We start from the raw sequence: 21,073 nt of genomic DNA, 5'->3' as shown, positions 1-21,073 counted from the left end.
AAAAATGTGAAGAGGATGTGCAGAGCATGGTTTTTTTAAAACAGAATGTGTTGAGTGCCTGGAACATGCTGCCAGGGTTGGTGGTTTTGCATTGTTTGACATTCTATAACTCATTTTTTATTATATATTGCAACAAAAGTAACTGTTTATTCAAGAAATTCATTGCCATGACCCACAGTGAGTGACGTAGCGAAGGCTCCTTCCATAGAAAAGGTAATATAAATACATTGACAGCTGACAAAGCTATGCCCATGATAGAGCTGTAGCAGACAAGACTGTCAAAAATGTGATTATTTCTGTCATAAATGTGATTATTTCTGAGTGTTACAATAATTCAAATGCAATGAACAATTATATCAAAAAATGTATATTATTGGGCAAATGGCAACACAACATCCTCTAGCATCACATAGCAGAGTCATTGAGAACCCTGGATGAAAATCATGGACTTCATGATTAATGCTACAAATTATTAATTAATTGATTGCCAAATTATATAGGTTCTCAAGGTGCAAGGTAAAACAGAATTTAGAACTTTAGGTTTAAATTTAGTTTTATTATTGTCACGTGTACCTAGGTACAGTGAAGCTCTGTTTTGCATGCTATCCAATCAGGTCAGATAATACATCAGAACCATCAATTCTTACTCAAGTACAATAGAGCATAGAAACAGCATAACCGGAAGACATAGAGAGCAGAATATAGTTCTCAGCAATGTAGCCCAACAGCTCCATTGACTAAGTCCAATGTCCATAAGGCGTTGGAGATGAATCCGACAGTAGCATAACTAATGGAAGGACAGTTTAGAAGCTCGATAACAGAGGGGAAGAAGCTGATATTGAATCTGGTGGTGTGCACTTTCAAGCTTCCATATCTTCTGCCCAATTGGTGGAGAGAAAGATTGACCGGGATGAGATTAGTTTTTGATTCACAATTTGAACAAGAACATGATGGACAAATGAAATAAATATTCTGATTGTATACCTTACAACAGAAATTGCTTTCAAAACAGCTGAGTTTACCCCTAGAAGGCCAACAGTTTAGGAAAAACCATCAAAAGGAACAAGTGAGATCTGCTTCAATATCTGGAAACAACTGTGCAAAATGTCCCAAAATGAAATCTAGAAATAAAATGTTAACACAAGAAGAGGCAATTAATTTGGTCTGGTATAATTCGAGGAGAAAGCATTGTTCTCTGCTCCTACAATTGTGTGTCCCGAAATCTGTGTAGTCTGCTGACTGCCAGGATTAAGGACTGAATTTAGTTTATTTTAGTTTTGAGATACAGCCTAGAAACAGACCCTTCGGCCCACTGAGTCCGCACCGACCACGATTCCCGCTCACTAACACCATCCTACATGCACTCGGGACAATTTACAATTATACCTAGCCAATTAACCTACAAACCTGTTACCTGTATGTCTTGGGAGTCTGGGAGGAAACCGGAAATCCCAGAGAAAATCCATGCAGGTCGCATACAAACTCCATACAGACAAGCATCCGTAGTCAGGATCAAACCCGGGTCTCTGGCGATGTAAGGCAGCAACTCTACTGCTGCACACCGTGCCGCCTTTGATGAAGAACAAACTAGGAAGGTAACAATAATTTGTTCTGATCCATTTGTGAATCACTAATGTAGAAAGGACAAAGTAGGAATTTGAAGATTGAGGGGAGAGATCCAGTCCTTGTGGTCCACGTGGGTACCAATGACGTGGGTACAACAAGGAAAGAGGTTCTGCCCAGGGAATTTGAGCAGCTAGAGGCTACATTGAAAAGCAGCACCAAACAAGTAATAAGCTTCAGATTGCTACCCGAGCCACAAGCAAATTGCAATATTTGAGAAGATCAGATAGTTGAACAAGTAGCTGAAAGATTAGTGTGGGAAAAGTGGATTTGAATTTGTGGGGCATGGGGCACTGTAATGAGGAAGGAGGGTGCTGTTCCGATGGGACGGGCCCCACATGAACCCGGCTGGGACCAGGTTCCTGGCAGGTTGCATAGCCAAGCCGTAGATGGGGCTTTAAACTAAATAGTGGATGGGTGCTTTATAAAACCCTGGGGGGGGGGGGGGGGTCTACAAGGCCATAAAAACAATTGGAAATGTATGGAGGCTGAACATTTTCTATTGCAATTTAAAAAGGGAAGGAGAGTGCAGGGAAAGATTCTTATTGAGGTCTCCAGAAGTTTGAGATCAGCTGAAAGTTTAAGAAGGGATACGGGACAGAGGCTAAGGTCAGGCATAGCCAAATGGGGAACAATGTGGAGAAGAGGAGTGGTGAATCCCGAAATTAAAGGGAAGGAGAAAGGTGAAGTTATATTTGCAGAAATGCACGCTCCATATGGAACAAAGTGGGTTAGCTTATAGCTCCATATGGAACAAAGTGGATCAGCTTATAGTGCAGTTAGAAATTGGTATGTACGATGTTGTGGGCATCTCAGAGATGTGGCTAAAAGAGGATCAGTTGGGAGCTGAATATCCAAGGTTACATTTCCTACATCGAAAAGTCAAACAGCTGGGCAGATGTGGTGGGGTTGCTCTGCTGGTAAGGAATGAAATTCAGTCCTTCGCAAAAGATGGCATAGGATCGGAAGATGCAGAATCCTTGTGGGTAGAGCTAAGATACTGCAAGGATAAAAAGACCACGACGGGAGTTATATCTAGCCTTCTGAACAGTAGTCAGGTTGTAGGGAACAAATTGCATCATGAGATACAATCGGCATGTGAGAAAGGCAATGTTACAGTGGTCATGGGAGATTTAAATATGCAGGTAGACTGAGAAAATTACGTTTACTGGATCCCAAGAGAAGGAATTTGTAAAGTGCCTATAAGATGGCTTCTTAGAGCAGCTTGAGTTGAGTCTATTAGGGAAAACACAATTCCGGATTTGGTATTGTGTAACAAACCAGATTTGATTAGGGAGCTTAAAGCTAAGGGGACCACGAGAATGTAGTGACCATCTATTTATACCTATCTATCTAAATATCTATCTATACATAACTCTGATCTTGTTATCTAACACAAAAGTCAACCTGTGGGTTAAGTCTTGAAAGGGATAGAAATAAAAACAGGTAAGGAGTGAAAACATGTTTAATGCTATACAAAGACCAACAGTCAGACTATAAAAAACGGTTAATAAATCAAACGATAAAGAATGGAATGGAAAGAAATGGAAGAAATCAAATAAGTGTAAATAGCCAGTGGAGAGAGACCACTCGAATCTGATGTTAGCACTTTTACAGCTTACAGCTGAGGATTGCCAACTGGGAGATTTAAAATTTGCTTAGAGATTAGTTGAAAAAATAGCAAAGGTCAACTATTGAAAAAATGCAGTTGGAATGGCAGGGGACTGGTAAACCACAGAGAAAGCAGTGTGTTCTGCTTTGTGAGGCAATTTATAGAAATATACTGGACCTTTATTTTACTGTTAGTATTTAAAATGCTATAAATATTTGCTCACTACTATTTTGGGTTAAATTGATATTCCACAAATGAAAAAAAAAACTGGCATATAAAAAATAGACATTGCATTTTTTTGTTCACATCGCACAACAAAACTCCTGCCTGTACATCGGATCATCTGGAAATTGCCCATGCACCTCCATACACAATTTAACCAATCCCATCACCATTTTATGCAGCTGATGGCATGGTTTGGTCACAGAACACGTACATAAGTGCCATAATCTCCAGTTACAAACACCCATCCCTCCAAAGTTGGAAGTAATTGCAATTTCCTTTCCTGTCATTTCCTTACTTCATCCCTATTATTAAACAAAAATTGGGCTGTGCGAAGGAAAACTGGAAGTGAAACAGAATGATAAAACACTACAGCCTGGGAAGAATAAGCTCAACATCTACTGGTGCTGCACAATATTTTCCTGTAGCATGTGGATGATTTTTAATGATGTTGTATGTTAAAATACTGCAAACAAGGTAAAACAATGTTTTGCAGTATTCAATATTGTAACCACCATTTAGTGCATCCATCACACAGTAACACAGGATGATTGGTGAATTGACTGCTGATAGGTGTCAGGAATTCTGCTCATTTTCACTTTTCACAGCAGCCATGCTGTGTGAAGGCTAATCAGCCACTTTATACGGCCCAAAGGTTTGGAGGTTACCGGAGGCCGCAAGAGGTATTAAGGCATTGAGGGAATGTTTGCCAAGCTATACAGTTATTTCTTGCTGTTATGGGTGTTTGAATGAATGCGTAGGATAAGCAGTGTGGTGGCGTAGCAGTAGATTTACTGCCAGTGGATTTGTAAGCACTGCAAGGAGACCCGGGTTCGATCCTGACTATGGGTGCTATCTGTATTGAGTTTGTACGTTCTTCCCGTGATGTGCAGGAAGTACATCCTCTGTTGTGCCTTTTTGACTGTGGCTGTGGCAGCTTGACAGTCCGGAGGGAGCCTTCCAGAGGGAAGTGATTTAAAGAGTTTGTGGCCAGGTTGAGAGGGGTCAGACATGATCTTGCCCGCTCGCTTTCTGGCTCTTACCGTGTACAGTTCATCAAAAGAGGGAAGGTTGCAGCCAACAGTCTTTTGCAGCCAGGCTGTAAGTGGGTGTTAAGTGGTGATTGGAGAGGGGTGGGTGGGAAATGGTCCAGTCTTTTCAGACTGGAGTCATGGTTTATATAGGTGTGAAGTGGTGGTTGGGGAGGATTGGGTGTTTTAAAGGGGCTGTCCCACTGCGGCGACATGATCCGCGAGTTAAGAAGAGTGTCTTCGACCTTCAAGCTCGAGGGCACTCGCCTGGAAAACCTCGAGCTGGATCGACCGTCTGCATTGAAACTGCGAGCTGGATCAACGAGCGCGCGCGCGCGTGCACACACAACACACACACACACACACACACACACACACACGGGGGACACGCACACTGAACACACACACACACCACGACACACAGGGGAAGGTCAACACACACACGACACACACGGTACGTCCTTTAGAGAGAGCGCGGAAGGGTGGGGGGGGGGGGAGAGGGTACGGAGGGGTAGAGAAGGGGGGGGAGAAGGGGAGGGAAGGAATGGAGACACTTTTAAGACGTATAATAAAGTTTAGCGGGCATTTTACCTACCGGTCGGATTTCCCTAGTCCTGAAAACTCCAATGAGCCAATCAAAATGCCCGGTCAGCAAAGGAGATTGCCTACGGCTGCCCTCGATTGCCTGTAACTAAATAGCGACCCCACTCAGGACTAAATAGCGACCCCACTCAGGACTAAATAGCGACCCCACTCAGGGCCGGATTTACCTATAAACTAGAAAAGCTTAAGCTTAGGGCTTTGAGGTCTAGGGGGGCCTCGCAGAGCCGGATTTACCACTAGGCTTCATAGGCTGAAGCCTAGGGTCTCGAAATCTAGGGGGCCTCCGGCCAAGGCAGGACACCTACCATTCAACTCTGGGTGGGCCCCCCTCTCTATCTCTCTCTCTCCATCTCCCCCCGCTATCTGTGTCCGGGCCGCCGGACTCCGCTCGCTCCTCATCCGCCGGCACAGCAGGCCGCCTTGCACATGAGCATTGTTACGACCTGCATGTCCTCCCCCTGCACATGCGCACAACCACGGCCAGCACATCATCGGCCTCCCTGCACATGCGCACTGCAACGGCAACTGGTCAGGGCTGGGCACTTTCTCCCTCGCTTTGAATTGTGGGAGATTTGGCCGCCATGGCTGTCCGGTCGCTGCCTCGCCGCCAGCGCTGAAAACCAACGCGGAGGGGGCCTCACAAGTGGAACAGCTTAGGGCCTCTCTTCATCTAAATCCGGCCCTGACCCCACTCCACTGCACTACGAGTGGAAAAAAACCATGCCGACCAAATTTTACTAGCAGAAAAATGTTCAACATGCTGAAAATGATTCCGCGACCTAGCTGAGACCACGAGTATTCAGGAACTTCCCTCGAGCATGAAGGAGAGTTCCAGTGACCTCATAGGACCTCCTAGGACCTTGTGTCGACCATGCTGCGAGTTTGAGTCGAGGGCAAACTCGTCTAAACTCGCAGATTAGGTCGCCGCAGTCGGACAGCCCCTTAAGGGTCTAGTCTTTGCAGACTGGAGTCAGGCTGTGAGTAGGTGTGAAGTGTTGGTTGGGGAGGGGGTACCAGGGTTAAGTTTCTGTTTATCGAACCTGCAGTAGAACTCGTTCAGGTCTTCTCAGAGTACCTATCCTTGGCAGCTCTGATTCCTCTTCTCAGCTTGTACTTTGCCTGCTTGTAGAGGTCTGCATCCCCGCTCCTGTAGGCCTCCTCTTTAGACTGGAGGAGCTGTCTGAGTTCTGCTGTAAACCAAGGCTTGTTGTTGTTGAACCAGGTCTGGGTCCTAGTTGGAATGAAACTGTCCTCACAAAAGCTGACAAAATGATGTTACAGTGTCTGTACTCATTGAGGCTTGTGGTTGCTTCCCTGAACACATTCCACTCAGTGTAGTCAAAGCAGGACTGTAGGTTTTCAATGCCCTCGCTTGTCCACCTTTTTGTTGTTCTGACCACAGGCTTAGCAGCTTTTAGTGTCTGCTTGTAGGTCGGAATAAGATGAACTAAACAATGACCAGTGAGACCCAGACCAGCCCGGGGAACAGAGCGATATGCGTTCTTGATTGGTGCAACAGTGGTCAAGTGTTCTCTCCCCCCTGGTGGGGCAGGTAACATGATGTCTGTACTTTGGAAGGTCTTGGCTGAGGTTAGCTTTGTTAAAGTCCCCCAAAACAATAACCATGGAGTCCGGGAAGTCACTCTCTACCCTCATTACCTGGTCAGCGAGTTACATTTGCTCCTCACGAACGCAGGCATGGGGGGGGGGGGGGGGGGGGGGGGGGGGGATGTTAACTCCAGCGTGAATAAAAGTGTTAAATTCTTTTGGAGAGTAGAAGGGTTTGCAGTTTATAAAGAAGGATTCTAGGTTGGGAGAGCAGAAGTTTGACATTACCGTGATGTCGCTACACCAGTGTAATCTCTGTCGCTGCACTAGGGTAGTGTTAATGTGTGGGGATCGCTGGTCGGTGCAGACTTGGTGGGCCGAAGGGCATGTTTTCCATGCTCTATCTCTACCCTAAACAAAAGCTTTGAAGTCAAAACATCATAAACAAAAAGTAATTAATTTATATTTGAGTGAAAGAATGAAATGAAAGTGTTTCTGATCACATGATTTGATATTTCTGTATTCTATAAATCAAATAGTGACAATTTCAAATGCTTTTCACTGTACCTCGGTACACGTGACAATACGGGAATCCCACAAAGTCACAGGGAAAACCTGCAGACTCCACGCAGACAACACCTGGGTTCAGGATGTTTAGATGGTCTCAGTGTCTGCCCAGTCTACTGAACAATGGGATAGCTTCCTGGTCAGTGAACTAAAATAAAGACAGGTTGCAGAATACTATTCAAACAAATTAGCTTTATTGCTGGAATGTTGTTCCAGTGTATCAGCAGCAAATGCTATTAGTGTTTCCCTTCAGAACTCAAATATATCCCCTGAGTATGTAAGCTTTAATTTAATCAGCCTGCATCAGGCTTTCAGTTGCCGAAGTAGCTATGGAATTCAATGGCTAAACCAACCAGGCAGTTTGTCTGGAATTCTGTAATTATCTGTATCTGTAAGGAAATTGCTCGATACTACAGCTATAGATGCATCATAATAATAATAGTGCCTGGGGCAGTTCTAACACATCTCAATGCTTGTAAACCTGTTCAAATGTCTCCCAATGGTTATATTAAGACTTTATTTGTTTCTTTCTTTTGTGGCTGGCATCGGGAGGAGGAGCCATCTAGGGGAACGGCTGCTAACCAGCAGCCGTCCGTTTAATCAATTTTTTTTTCGTTTTTTTAGTAAGTCTTGTTTTTCGTTTGTAGGAGAAATGAACTTCTTAATGTAGGGGGAAGGAGGTAACCTTACTTCTAGGTCCCTACCTGGTCGGTGGAGGCAGCTTTTTCTCCGGGCTGCCCGTCGACCCGTCCTCATGGCCTACCAGCGGGCTTGGAGCGCCGTTTCCTGGCGGGGACCGCCCAGCACCTCGGCTTCGTTGGCGGCACAGCGCTGGAGCGCTATCGTGGAGCGGAGCGGGCGATGCCTTGCCTGGGTCGCCGCGCTGGATCGACGCGCTGGAGCTCCAGTGAGCTGTGACCGCCGTGTTCAACACCTCCGGGCTGCGGGTCTGTGGAGCTGAGCGGGCGACGCCGACTTTAACATCGGGAGCCTGGGAGCTCCAACCCGGTGCGTCCCTGTCGGCTTCGGAAGCCGACAATCCCCTGCTAGGAAGCAGCCGTTCCAGGTGGCCCAGCCGCTGTGAGGACTCTCCCGACGCCGGGGCAACTCCACCCGGCCAGAACGGCCAGGAACATCGGGCCTCCGTAGAGGCAATAGCGGTGGCCTCAATAGGCCTGACTTTTGGGAGAACTGGTGTTGGGGACTGGACTCTGTGCCTTCCCTCACAGTGGTAACCACTGTGGGGGGATGATTTTTTTGTATGTAGTTACTATGTTAGTCTGTGTCCAAGATGGCTGTCGGAAGGGAGAGTGGACGCTGGCGCGCTTTAGCTGCCGCTGCTCTCTCTTCACATAATGATTTTTGATTTTGTGTCTTTGGAGCGATTTCTATCTTTAATTTGTATATTGATGATGTCCTTATTATTTATTTTTCTCCGACTATATGTTTTTTTCTCTTCTGTTAATCTTTGTAAGGTGTCCTTGAGATTTGAAAGGCGCCCGAAAATAAAATTTATTATTATTATTATTATTATGAAGTCTAGGTACAGCTGATTCATTAACAATTGTAGATATACAAAATTAATATTAAAAAAAAAGACAACACTGAGATGTTTAGGCTTTTGTGCTTTGTGCTTTGCTCCAGAGGTACACTCAATGTGAGTGATACTTGATCAAAACAGGCATCAAGCAGATTAGGATGAAAATGTAAATCCAATTAGATTGGCAATTGGTGATTTCCCAAAATGATACGATTCCAACCTGATTGGGCCGAATACTTGCTCAAGGTGAAACATAAATTTTAAAACTTTCATGTTTACTTCATTTGCATGCATGAGGCTTCTTGTGAATCCTGCTACTTTTACAGGTTTCTGGTGGAGCAAGGGAGAAGCTCTTAGCCATTGACCATTCTTTGAAGTGGACATAATACCTGAACCAGTTATATTTCAAATGTAGGAAGGAACTGCAGACGTTAGTTTTAAACCGAAGATAGACACAAAAAGTTGGAATAACTCAGCGGGACAGGCAGCATCTCCAGAGAGCATCTCCAGAGATGCTGCCTGTGAGTTATTCCAGCTTTTTGTGTCTATCTTCAGTTATATTTCATGTTCGAAGCAATTGCTCTGGATACCATCCTTCTGTAAATGGAGTGCAATTGGGTTATCTTGCGTGCTTCTTACGAAGCTCCAGTACCATTCTTCCATCTGTAAGGTATTGGCTGTGGCAGTGGGAGTGCCACTATGGTAAGACAGGAAGGAATCCACCATCAAGGTTTTCAGATCTTTATCTTTGAGGTCTAGGTCTAGTTTTCAAATCTAGGAGGGTATGCAGTCTACAAATGTATTTTTCCAGGAAAGTGTGGACAAGAGCAATCTTGTTCATTAAGTTTGTTAAATTTAACACAATTTGGCATTTTTGCCATTTTTATTCAGAGCAGGGAAACACCTTCCTTACAATAGCAGAATATGCCATCTTTCTTTACCTTGTCTGAAACAACAAATATAATTAGTCATTGCGATCTGTTTTGCGAGCTCAAACTAATGAAAAACCTCTTGGCATCCTAGCAATGCGAACCTTTATCTAACTATGTGGCAGTCTCATGAGAAACACACAGCTGAGTTAAAGTTTAGCATGGCTGCCAGAACAACGATTAAAACAGTTGTGTCATGTTGTCAGTATGCCACTGATCAGTTCAACTAAGTGCTTTGTGTTGAAGCTAGTTACATTACTGGTGAAAGTTCTATTCTGAAGCAGTATAGAGCTTTGCACTAATGAACGTCCTACCGAATCATTAAAGGAGACATCCTGCTGAGATTTCCTCAGACATGCAAAATGTTCTCTTAAGCCGTTGTAATGTTTTTCATCCACTTATAAATCCATTTTGAAACTGTCCTGTGGCCCAGTGCAATAGAAATGATTTTAAATAATAATGATGATTGAAAAAGTGCTCTTTAATTTAATTATCTAGATAATTGATGACAATTGAATGCAAATAATGGCCTGGTGCTGCAGGAATAATGTTTAAAAATATGTAAGTATTCTTTTAATTTGTTAATCTATAGAATAATGGGCATTACTGGCAAGCGTTTGTACCTCATCCCTAATTGCCTTTCAGAATATCTCCTTCAACCACCGTAGTTCTCCTAGTGAAAGTACTTCCATAGACAGTTGAATGTTTCTGAATTTGGATCAAGTGATCATGAAGAAAAAAATATATCCCCTATAATAGAGGAGACCTTGCAAGTATGGTATTCCAATATATCTGTTGTCTTATACTTCTTGGAGGCAGAAGTCTTGAGTGTAGGAGGTACCCAGGATGTACTGTTTAGGAATGGCCCAGCCCTGTAACTGTGGTGCATTTCGTGGTTGGTGTGCAGACTATTAAACTCTATCTTACTGGAGGCAGTCACTGACCCACACTTGTGTGTTGTTGCCCAGCGCAATAAGACTTATTGAAAGTAAAAATGATTGAAAAATTGCTCTTTAATTTAATTATTTAGATGATTGCTTTAGATTGAATGAAGTAGTAAATGATGTAGCAAATGAAACTTGCCATGTATTGGCTCACGTATCGAATTTATCAAGGTCTTGCTACATGTAGGGCTGCTTCATTTCCTGAGAAGTAACAAATGGAATTTAAAATTGTATACCTGTACTATGAGTGAAGATCTTCAATTTGGGTTTTAAGGTAATAAAATTGCCGGAGACTCACAGCAGGTCAAGTAGCACCTGTGGGGAGATGGAAAGAGAAGCAGAATTAATGTGAACTGCTGAATGTTTTGTGCATTTTTTGTTTTTATTTCTGACTTCCAGCATCCACAAGGTTTTGATTTTCATTTGACCTTAAGGTCGTTACCATTCTAGCTGAAGATGGATGGGCTTAATAAAATAGTCTGTAGCAATATCCTGGGATTGGGCTGATTGACTTCAACAAACACAAACATTTTTCTTCACACACCATATGATTACAACCATTAGAGTAGTTTCTGGTCAAGCTCTGCTCCGATGTCACGGGCAGTCGCTATTATCCTGTTTCTGAAATTCAGCTCTTTGATTCATGGTTGGTGACATATGGAGCCACGTGATCCTGGTGAATCCTAAACTGAACATCACTGAACAGGTCATTGGTAAGGTGCTGCTTAATAGGATTTCCCATCATATTTCTGGTGTTTGAGAGAAAACTGATTGGTGGTAATGATTTGATTTCTTCTGTTTTGTTTGTGTCTCAGATGTACTTGGGCATTTTACAACATTGTTGGATAGGTGCCATCCTGCAACTAGTTTGGCTAGAAGTGTGATGAGAGGTTTGGCTGGAGTGCAAGACTACATGCCTATACTTTAAGCTGCTGGTGGTGTCTGTTCTTAGTGCTCGCAACCTTTTTTTATCTCAGATATACTATAGTGAATTAAATTGACTGCAGCCTGATTTCTACGATGATGGCATTTCAGAAGAGGGCATTGTCTACTTGGCATTTTTGACTGATGTTGGCTGCAAGTACCTCTACCCTGTATCTAAGACACATGCTGGACCCGACAGCAGTATCTGTTTAATTGTCGACCATCTTTTGCAACTGGATTTGGCAGTACTCCAGGGCTTTGATCTGATTCATTGAATCTGACTTAGGTTAAATAGTGTTTAGTATGTATGTTACCATGTATTGCCGTTTTCCCAGATTGACACTTTATTCTCAGGTATGTCTGGTGCTGCTTCTATTGTCCTCATTAAACCACCATTAGTCTCCTGGCTTGAAATTATTGGTCGATTAAGTGATATATCAGTCATGTTGTTTTAGACTGATGTAGAATATAATTCTGCTGTCACTGATCGCCAAAGGGACTTAATGTCTAATTTTAAGCTGCTGATTTAGTTTTAAACATAACTGATTTAAAACAATGATAGTGCCACACAATATAATGGAGGCCATTTTATGTTGAGAGAATTTGACTGTATCTTGTATGGTTTTACAAATATGTCATAAACAGGTGCACCTCTATAGATATTTTGGACAAAACTATCTGACTTTACAACCTGTATTGGTTCTCTCAGGAACTCTAGTAAAACATAGTCACGTTCTTCATGACTCAGTGAATAGTAGTACTTCAGAGCTGGTCTTTGAGATGGGCATCAAATTTCCCAGCTAGACAAATGTTGTGCCTTTGACACTCTCAGGGTTTCTTCCAAGTGCTAGTCAACATGGAGGAGTTCTAATTCATCAGAGGAGGAAGGCCTTAGATGATAATCACCCATCAATTATTTTTGCAGATGAGGTTGAATGTGGTTCTTCAGGACTTTCAATGCCACTCCTTTCAACCTAAGGCTCTGCCTGTCTGTATAACAGTATAACACTGATTACTGCCCATGATGTATCTGTGCTTCTGATGGAATAGGACATATTTGGGGATTATGATGGAGGAATCTTGAACATTGGATTTTGTAGAAGCGTATGGCTCTGTAAGTATGACTATGTCTGTCTGTTGTTTGACATGTCTGTGAAACAGCTTTTCTAATTTAGACACTTGTTCCCAGATGTTCGCAAGGAATTTGAAAGATTGATTGGGCTGTGAGTCATTCTGAACTGTTGATTGATGCAGTTATAAATCGCCAAAATTGCTCTGGAAATGGAGACGCGTATAAACCAGACCACGCAGGGCAGGTTCTCAACATGAAGGACAGAGATTATTTCATTAACTGAATTCAAACTCTCTAGATTTGAATTTGCCCTACTGGATTGTTAGTCCAGGCCTCTGGAACATTAGTCTGGTAATTTAAACATTACGCCGCTGAAATGACTGTAAGAGCTAGAAATATAGTGGAGGTATTAGCAACATCTGGTCTGGCAAATCTAATTATGTTGTTTCATTTTTGTGTATGTTTGTATTTGTGGGAAATAATTTAAGGGGATTATAGAAATTCTTAAATTAAAATATTTGTATACAATGCTAAAACATTTGAGAATTAATTACCTACTCAATGTTTTTTAAGTAACTTTTCACATAACGTTCATGGAGTCAGAGTCATACAGAACCAGAACAGGCTCTTTGGCTCAACATGCCAACCAAGATGTTCTATTTAAGCTAGTCCAATTTACCCATGTTTGGCCATATCCCTCTAAATCTTTCATACCCATGTATTTGCTTTCAAATGTTATTATTGTACCTGCCTCAACTACTTATTCTGGTAGCTTGTTCCATATACTCACCAGCCTCTGTGTGCAATGGTTGCCCCTTAGCTTCCTTTTAAATCTTTCCGCTCTCACCTTAAACCTCTACCTTCTATTTCTTGGTTCCCCCTACCTTAAGAACAAGACTCTGTGCATCTATCCTATCCATTTTCCTTATGATCTCTGCAAGATCAACCCTTTACCTTGTGCGCTCCAAGGAATAAAATTCTAGCCTGCCTCACATCTCCCAATAGCTCGGTCCCTCGAGCCATGGTTCCATCCTTGTAAATTTTCTCTGTATTCCTTTCAGCTTATGTCATCTTCCCTTGAGCAGGGTGACCAAGGTTGAACACAATCCTGTATTCCAAATGCGGCCTCACCAACGTCTTGTACACCTGTACCATAATGTCCCAATTTCTATACTCAATGCCTTGACTGATGAAGACCAACATGCCAAAAGCCTTTTTCACCACTATATCTACCTGTGACTCCACTTTGAGAGAACTATGTGCTTGTACTCCTTGTTCATCTGTACTTGTGCACCTCTGCTCTACATAATTTCACAGGGCCCTACCCTCACTATGAAGAACCTAGTGTGGTTTGACCTCCCAAAATGCAACACCCTACACTTATTTGAATTAACCTCTGTTTGCCATTCCCTGCCCACATGCCCAGATGTTCAAGATCCCAGTGTAAATCTTGTTGAAGTCAACATCTATGACCCTGCCCTCTTCAACCTTCTTAGTTACTTCTTCAAATAACTCAATCAAATTTGTGAGACACAATATCCCTTGCACAAAACCATGCTGACTATTCCTAATTCCTACCATCTACCTCATTGGAGATCCTCGGACTACTGATCAGACTTTACTGGCTTTATCCTCAACGAAGCACTTCGCCTCTTCCAACATGGGCGCTCCTAAAGACTATTTCGCTAGTGTTTTCCCACCATTCATACACCACTGGAAGCTGGCATACTGCGCTAACTGCTCCGGGCTAACTGCTGCATTAAATAACTTCTGCACTGCTCCTCCTCATCTTTGTTGAAGTATTTCCTTCAAGAAGAAGCAGTATAACATTCTTGTATTTTGGCATCGAATGCAATTCCATCCAATGGCCTCTCCGATATTGTCAGTGTATAATGATTCATCTGTGCTGCTTCCAGTATCCTCACTGTAGCCTCGTGGATATCTATTTCAAGTGGCTATCTTGCAAATATTGTTGTGAAATACATCCCTTCCTTTCAAATTAATATTTCAATGATGTTCCTGCCAGTCTAACGTGTACGTCCTTTGTTTGTTGGATGTTGTGCAGAAGAAAAGATAGTTTATAGAATTGTTGTCCATTTCTATCAATTGCCTAGAGCACATCACGCCGTCTGACCTGAAATGACTTATTGCTAAATCTTAACATGGAAGTTATAAATTGTACAGCGGTTTGATGAAAATAGTCTAACAGGAAAAAGTTTGATGAGAAAGTTTCATAACAACTTTCGAATTAATTAAGAAAAGTGGTAGATTTTGAACTTGGACCAAGTTTTCTTATGGCATTCAACTGCAGTGTTTGCAGCCAAGCAGAGACAATCATCGGACTTCACAAAAACTGCTGGCCTACAATCTGCCCACTGTGGACATGAAGAAAGCATTGAAGTGTTGTTGAAAGGTGAAGATTGTGTGGCCTTTATCCACTGCACATCTGGCAATTGCCAATGGAATAAGTTATCTGGAGGATCCTGTTGGAGGAAAGCAGGGTCCTCCCAAGCAAGGCTGACATATGGGGATCTGATGAAGCAATCCTATTATTTCTAGTTCTTCCCAAGCTTGTAGAATTTATTCTACATAGCAGGCAAAACAAGGTGAGATCAACCTTGTCCAGGTTAAATGTTCATTGGGGTCCTAATCATGTTAGCCTAATTTGTGTAAATGTAGAAAATTTCCACCTGTTTTAAGTGGCCCTATTACCAGTGGTATAATCATGAAAGTTAAGAACTCAAATTTGTTAGCAATTAATAAGATCTTGGCTGGGCTTTAATATTTTCAATTTTTACTACCCACACCCCCACCTATTTAGTTTCTTTCAATCAGACAAATAAAATTGACCTTCATATGTCTGTTTTTGCAAACCTTGCAATGCATCATAATATGCAAGTGAATCTCATGAGATGAATACATTAATGCCAAGTTTGATTGCTATGCCTCTACCATAATGTTCACTTTCCTTCAATAACAAAGGAATAACAGTATAAAAGTGATGTGCAATTCTCAGTCACATCTAATGTTTATTTCAAGAAATGTTTATTGTTTATATTTATTTTAAGAATTCTCATCTAAATAATGTATCTATTAATTTCTGGAAGTGCAAGTACAGCTGGTTATAGAAGAGATTTTGAAAAATTACATTTGAAGACGAATGCACAACTGAAGGAGCAGAGAGCATTCTAATGACCCTGAGCACAAGAGCTATTAAACAAGATAAATACTATTGTAAGTGTGGGCTTTGTGAGTATTGAAATATACAGTTGGTGAGGTTGATATTATCTTCTCTCCTACTTACTATACTACTGAAGGATGTTCAATTGAGCCATTATCTGTAATCTGTAGCTGCGGAACAAACCGAGATATTAGCGAGCAAAAATGAAGACATTATATATGTATCTAAATGCTAGTGATATTGCAAGTGTTTTTCTGGGTGAGTATATCAGCTTTAAGAACATTTAAGTTTTATCTTTCAGGAAGTGTAAAACATTTCCCACTGTAGGATTTGGATTCTGCTCTGAAGTCAGTGATATCAATCACTATTTATGAACTTGCAAAGTTGTGATTATGAACAATGAAAGTTGAACAAAGGTGTTTTAAATTGACGGTTTCAATTTCAAACTGAATATATTCATCATCTGTCCATTTAAAGGTTAAAGGTGGCATCGAAAAGGAACAGATCTATAATTGTGGAAACATTCAGTATTTCTTTTTTTTTTAATGGGCTTGTCAGGTCAGGCCGAGTATATTGTCATACTCACCAGTACGGTCCGGTGCGGGTCCAATGAAGATCTTGCTTGCAGCAGCATCACAGGTACATAGAGTCAAATAAACACACAAGAACAAATTATACACAAATTACATATAACTTCATCAATACAATGGAAAGAAAAAAACTTGCAAAAAAATAAGACATTATGCAAAACACAATTAGAAAGCAAGTTCATGGTAGTAGAAGAGGTGGTAATTATGGTTTAGGGGCTGGGCTAGGATTAGGATTGTACAGGTTGGTTCAAGAACCTGATGCTGTAGGACTTCAGGTTTCTGTACCTCCTGCCATCAGTAAAGCACAAAGAGACCATGGCCTGGATGGTGAGGATCCTTGATGTTGGATGCCATTTTCTTGAGGCAGTGCCTCAGGTAGACAATTTTGGTGTTGGGGAGTGAGGTGTCTATGATGGACTGGGCTCAGTCACTGCACACTGCAACCACTTGAGTTCCTGTGTGTTATGATTGTCTACCAGGCCATGATGCATCCAGACAGGTTACTTCCTGCAGTGCTTTTGTTGAAGTTGGTTAGAGTATTTGGTGACATGAAAATCTCTTTAAACTTCTAAGGAGGTAGAGGTGCAAATGCACTTTCTTCAAGATCACATTCATGTGTTGGGTCCAGGACAGGTCATCTGAGCTGTAAATGGCCAGGAATTAGAAGCTGCTAACTCCAGTGAAAACTGGCATGTGGTCACTCAACTTCTGCTTTTTGAAGGCATTAATTAATTCCTTGTATTGTTGATGTTGTGCAGATGTCTAAGCAAACATCCTAGACGTGCACCAGGTTTGATTCTAAAATAATTTTTAAAATCTACTATATTCCACTCATGAAATACATATTTTATTCAATCTGTTTCTATTTCCAGCCCCCGCCCCCTTTGAAATCTCTGATTTTTTTTTAATTGCCTTGAACACTCTCACATTAAAAAAAATGATTGGAAAGTGTAAAAATACATTAACAGTCACAGAATCAACATCATGGAGATAGAAACATAGAAACATAGAAAATAGGTGCAGGGGTAGGCCATTCGGCCCTTCGAGCCTGCACCGCCATTCAATATGATCATGGCTGATCATCCAACTCAGTATCCTGTACCTGCTTTCTCTCCATACCCCCTGATCCCTTTAGCCACAAGGGCCACATCTAACTCCCTCTTAAATATAGCCAATGAACTGGCCTCAACTACATTCTGTGGCAGAGAATTCCAGAGATTCACCACTCTCTGTGTAAAAGATATTTTTCTCATCTCAGTCCTAAAAGATTTCCCCTTTATCCTTAAACTGTGACCCCTTGTTCTGGACTTCCGCAACATTGGGAACAATCTTCCTGCATCTAGCCTGTCCAACCCCTTAAGAATTTTGTAAGTTTCTATAAGATCCCCCCTCAATCTTCTAAATTCTAGTGAGTACAAGCCGAGTCTATCCAGTCTTTCTTCATATGAGATGTGACCTTCTGCCCAACCTGTCCATGCGGACCACAATGCCACATCGAAGCTTGAGCCATCAAGCATAATGGCACCTTTCTTATAGCAGGGTAACCAAAACTGAACACATTGCTCCAAATGTACCCTCACCAATGTTTTGTCTACTGTAACAGAACATCCCAACTTACATACTCAGTTCCCTAACTGATGAAGGCCAACGTGCCAAAAGCCTCCTTCACCCCCCTAACCTGTGACACCACTTTCAGGGAACTATGCACTGGTACCATGTGATCCCCAGGGCCCCAATAATCATTGTGGGGGTCCTGTCCCAGTTTGACTTCCCAAAATACAACACCTCACACTTATCTGAATTAAACTCCATTAACCATTCCTCAGCTTACTTGCTTAGCTGGCCAAGATCCCGCTGTAATTCATGATAATCATCTTCATAGTTTACGATTTATTTTCTTGTCATCTGCAAACATGTCCAGATTAAATTCATTGTTTGGCATTTCCTGGTTTCTTTGAGAGAAAAATGAATGAAATAATTATACTTGTCTGTTCAAGTTGTGCTTTTCACAAGATGCTAAGTGTTACTGCAAGTGACAAGTACAAGCTGAATATGTTACTGTGTGTAATTGTATAGCATTGCCAATGTTTGAAGGGGAATAGAAGTGGCCAGTGTATGCAGTTTACATCGCTTGGGTGGACACATTAATATAATGTGCCAAAATACACTGTGACAATATTGTGTTACAATGTACGCTTAATTAACAACTTAAGGAAAATATGCTGCAGGCGGAAAAATATATTTACCGGTATGTTTTAATATTTATGCCTGGTGACTTTGTTAGTATGTCAACTGTAAAATAGGTAAATTTTGCATCAATTTCATTTGTGCCCCAGAATGACGTACATTATTTATCAAGCTAGTTATTAAACAGAAAAACATAGGTAAGGTTAAGGATGGCTTCACATTGGAGAATTACCTACTGATAATCCTACAGTTACAGGGCAATGGAGTTGGACAAACCAAATGGTGGAAAGATGTTCGTGTTGGTGGGTAAGTCTAGAACCAGCCTTAAGATAAAGAGTAGGCCATTTCAGATTCAGATGAAGAAAATGTCAACAAGCGGCAAACCTGTGAAATTCTCCACCAGAGAAGACAATTAATTCACATTTATTTCACAGAGGAATTCAAAACAGTATTAATGGTTAAAGAAATGAAGATGTATGAGGAGAACGTAACAACAGGGCAATGAATTTGGATGATTGCCCACGATCATATTGAATGGTGGAACAAAACCAAAGAGCTGAATGGCCCTTTCATAGAACAGTGCAAAACAAGAACAGGGCCTTTAGCCCACAATGTCTATGCCAAACATGATGCCAAGGCCAACCCTTATCTGCCTTCACATACTCCATATCCCTCCATATCCATATGTCTATACAAAAGTCTCTTAAATGCAACTATTGTATCTGCCTCAACCACCTCCCCCGGCAGCGTGTTCCAGGAACTCACCACCCCCTTCCTCTCCCACAGCCCCTCCTGCCCTCCCCTAAACCCCCTTCCCCTCTCCCCTCCCCTCCTCCCCTATCCCCTTGCTATAACCCCATATCCTCCTCCCCACCCTCCCTTCCCCTCCCCCTCCCTTCACCTCCACCCCTCCCCCTCCCTTCCCCCCCCCTCTCAGCACCCTCAGTCACTTACCTGGACAGAGATGCGTCTTTTCTCTGTGCCGCATCTTCACCCCCTCCCCTTCCCCTCGCGGCCTACCAACTGGATTGGCGCGACCTTTCCTACCGGAGACCAGCCCAGAGCTCAGTAGCAGGCGCAGAGCTGAATTACCATCACAGAGCAGGGCGATTCCTTGCCGGGGATCGCCAGTGTTGGAGTGTTGGGCCTGCTGACTTTAATACTGTGGAGCTGTGGTTTGTGGAGGTTCTAGCGGCAGGCGCGGCGCTGACTTTAACATCGCGGAGCGAGGCGATCCCTTGCTGGGGATCGCCAGTGTTGTAGCTCGCCCAGCTCGGTCTGTGGACTTCGGAAGCCGCGGTCTCTGTAAGAAGCGGCTGATTTGGAAACTCTAAGCCGCAGAGTGTGTTCCTCCGTTCCAACACCGGAGTTTTGATCATCCCGGCGAGAGGTCCAGTACATCAGGCCATCCCTAGCGGTGACTGCAGAGGGTTCAAAGGCCCCGACCATGGGTGAACAAAGAGGAAGTGACTGAACTTTATTGCTTTCCATCAAAGTGAGAAACATTGATTCTGCTGTGGTGGATGTTTAGGTTAAACTCTATTGTGTATTGCATTATTTTTATTCGTATGGCTGTATGGTAACTCAAATTTCACTGTACCCATTGGTGCATGTGGCAATAAATGTGAAGTTGAACTTGAACCACTCTATTTACTTGCGTTGCCACTTTCAGGGACTTATTGACTTAGACCTCAAAATCCCTTTGTACATCAATGTTGGTAAGTGTCATGCCATTAATTGTATATTTTTCCATTACATTTGATCTCCCATTGTGCAAATCTCATACTTGCTCGGATTAAACTCCATTTGCAAAATATTTCCATCCCTTTCTGTAGCTGGTCTATAATCCCACTGTATACTTTGTCATCCCAGAAATCTTGGTCTCATCTGCAAACTCACAAACCAAACCATCTACATTTACGTCCAACTCATTTATATATATCACAAACAGCAGAGGTTTTAATACAGATCACTGCACAACTCCACTGACCATAGAATATCTAGCCCTGAATATTGTCCTTCCACCACAACCCTCTGTTTTCTAGCAGCAAGCTAGTTCTGAATACGTACAACCATGCTCATGTTCCTGATGTCCATGTTTCTATGTTAACAGTATTGCCATCAGCTTCTACACAAGAATCTGGAGTTTTAAATTAATCTGCATCGTACGCCTCCCATTTTCTTTGACATGTTTTTCACAATCCATTTCTTTATGTGTCTAATGAGTAATAAGTATGAGACATGAGAAACCAGAATTTTAAAAGACTCAAGTTAAATATTTCTTGTGACTACTGACATTTATAATAATATTCAGTACGAAAACTAAGCATTCCATCTCCAAAAATGCTAAAAAAACATTGATTAAAGTGATCTCAAAGTGAGCTTTTGGTTACTCCTCCTAATTTCTCTCATTGAGAGTTATTTCTCGGCACTTAACGTTGAGCTGAGAGGAGTTGTTGTTTAAGTAATGTTTCAAACAAAAAGCCCAAAAGATTGTTCC

General features: G+C 42.2%; 1 long non-coding RNA gene across 1 annotated transcript in view; it reads right to left on the bottom strand.

Moving 5' to 3' along the window:
- LOC129707793 (uncharacterized) overlaps positions 1 to 20,808 on the bottom strand; it is a 30,375-nt gene extending 9,567 nt beyond the window's left edge. The window contains exons 1-2 of the long non-coding RNA XR_008725236.1: positions 19,528 to 20,808; positions 10,856 to 10,934 (exon numbers count right to left, since the gene is read on the bottom strand). This is a non-coding gene — a long non-coding RNA (uncharacterized LOC129707793). The remainder of the gene's footprint in view (positions 1 to 10,855; positions 10,935 to 19,527) is intronic.
- Positions 20,809 to 21,073: the final 265 nt, after the last annotated feature.

The sequence above is a fragment of the Leucoraja erinacea genome, chromosome 22 (assembly GCF_028641065.1).
Source record: "Leucoraja erinacea ecotype New England chromosome 22, Leri_hhj_1, whole genome shotgun sequence".
NCBI lineage: Eukaryota > Metazoa > Chordata > Chondrichthyes > Rajiformes > Rajidae > Leucoraja > Leucoraja erinaceus.
The sequence above is the reverse complement of the archived record's forward strand: the minus strand, read 5'-3'. Positions and strand labels throughout refer to the sequence as shown.